We start from the raw sequence: 2,500 nt of genomic DNA on the forward strand, positions 1-2,500 counted from the left end.
CGAGGCAACCGCCCGCACCAGCTCGAGGCATGTGCCCACACCAAGGCCCGGCATGTATCGATGGTGTTCGACGTAGGGGCAATCTTCTGCTGATGGTGGTCGAGGCAAGAGCCCGCACCAAGGGCCAGCGTGTGCCCATGGTGCTCGAGGCAACCGTCCGCACCAGGGCCCAGCGTGTGCCGATGGTGGTCGAGGCAACCGCCCGCACCAGGGCCCAGCGTGTGCCGATGGTGCTCGAGGCAACCGCCCGCACCAAGGGCCGGCTTGTGCCGATGGTGTTCGAGGCAACCGCCCGCACCAGGGCCCAGCGTGTGCCGATGGTGGTCGAGGCAACCGCCAGCACCAGGGCCCAGCGTGTGCCGATGGTGGTCGAGGCAACCGCCCGCACCAGGGCCCAGCGTGTGCCGATGGTGGTCGAGGCAACCGCCCGCACCAAGGCCGAGCGTGTGCCGATGGTGGTCGAGGCAAGCGCCCGCACCAGGGCCCAGCGTGTGCCGATGGTGGTCGAGGCAAGCGCCCTCACCAAGGCCGAGCGTGTGCCGATGGTGGTCGAGGCAACCGCCCGCACCAGGGCCCAGCGTGTGCCGATGGTGGTCGAGGCAAGCGCCCGCACCAAGGCCGAGCGTGTGCCGATGGTGGTCGAGGCAAGCGCCCGCACCAGGGCCCAGCGTGTGCCGATGGTGGTCGAGGCAAGCGCCCTCACCAAGGCCGAGCGTGTGCCGATGGTGGTCGAGGCAACCGGCCGCACCAAGGGCCGGCGTGTGCCGATGGTGTTCGAGGCAACCGCCCGCACCAGGGCCCAGCGTGTGCCGATGGTGGTCGAGCCAGGAGCCCGCACCAAGGGCCGGCTTGTGCCGATGGTGTTCGGGGCAAGCGCCCGCACCAGGGCCCAGCGTGTGCCGATGGTGCTGGGGGCAAGCGCCCGCCCCAGGGCCCAGCGTGTGTCGATGGTTATCGGGGCAACCGGCCGCACCAGGGCCCAGGGTCTGCCGATGGTGCTCGAGGCAACCGCCCGCACCAAGGCTCAGCATGTGCCGATTGTGATCGAGGCAACAACCCACACCAGGGCCCAGCTTGTGCCGATGGCGGTCGAGGCAAGTGCCCGTACCGAAGGGCAGCCTATGCCGATGATGGTCGATGCATGTGCCATCACCATGCGTCATCATGTGCCATTGATGGTCGAGGCCTTGGCCGAAGTTCGATTTTGAGCCACGGTGCCCATGCTTGGCTCCAGCATGTGCTGGTGCCGCATTTTTTTCACTCGGGACAGCATCGCCGGAGCATCGCCGGAGCATCGCCGGAGTACCGCCGGAGAACCTGACCGGCGGCATTGGGGTTCCGGCGATTGGGAGGGGGGCCGGGGGGGTGTGCGCAAATGATGTGCGATGGGTGCTGGTACTTGGCCTTGTGTTGGCCCCCTATCCCTCATCAAACCTCTGAGAATTCACACCCCCTTAAAGAGCATTTGAGATTTTACAGGTTTGCTACCAGTAGCCGTTAAAGTGTCTGAAATGGGGACACTTTTTTCAAACGGTCACAAAATCTTCTCTACTTCGAGTTTTTAGCTGAATTTTTTTGTGCATGCCAACAAAAATAGAAGGATCATGCCTACAAAATTTGGTGCCAAAAATCCTTATAAAAAAATTTTAAAAAATCCCGAACCGCAAAAAGTTTCGAAAATCGTGAAAAATAGAAAACGAGTCATCTTCCAACGAAACTTCACGTGAAGGCTTAGGGGACCATTGTATGAATTTACAAGCCATAAAAATGGCATTGGCACGACAGAAATTTGAAGATGTGCCTAAACCCACCAGGGCCCAGCGTGTGCCGATGGTGGTCGAGGCAACCGCCCGCACCAGGGCCCAGCGTGTGCCGATGGTGCTCGAGGCAACCTGTCGCACCAGGGCCCAGCGTGTGCCGATGGTGATCGAGGCAACCTGCCGCACCAGGGCCCAGCGTGTGTCCATGGTGGTCGAGGCAAGCGCCCGCACCAGCGCCCAGCGTGTGCCGATGGTGCTCGAGGCAAGCGCCCGCACCAGGGCCCAGCGTGTGCCGATGGTGCTCGAGGCAAGCGCCCGCACCAGGGCCCAGCGTGTGCCGATGGTGGTCGAGGCAACCGCCCGCACCAGGGCCGATAGTGTGCCGATGGTGCTCGAGGCAACCTGTCGCACCAGGGCCCAGCGTGTGCCGATGGTGATCGAGGCAACCTGCCGCACCAGGGCCCAGCGTGTGTCCATGGTGGTCGAGGCAAGCGCCCGCACCAGCGCCCAGCGTGTGCCGATGGTGCTCGAGGCAACCTGCCGCACCAGGGCCCAGCGTGTGCCGATGGTGCTCGAGGCAACCTGCCGCACCAGGGCCCAGCGTGTGCCGATGGTGCTCGAGGCAACCTGCCGCACCAGGGCCCAGCGTGTGCCGATGGTGCTCGAGGCAACCGACCGCACCAGGGCGGAGCGTGTGCCGATGGTGGTCGAGGCAGGCGCCCGCACCAGGGCCCAGCGTG

This window comes from Durio zibethinus, unplaced genomic scaffold (assembly GCF_047325235.1).
Source record: "Durio zibethinus cultivar Kanyao isolate XHJ-2024 unplaced genomic scaffold, ASM4732523v1 HiC_scaffold_2, whole genome shotgun sequence".
In the NCBI taxonomy this organism is placed as follows: domain Eukaryota; kingdom Viridiplantae; phylum Streptophyta; class Magnoliopsida; order Malvales; family Malvaceae; genus Durio; species Durio zibethinus.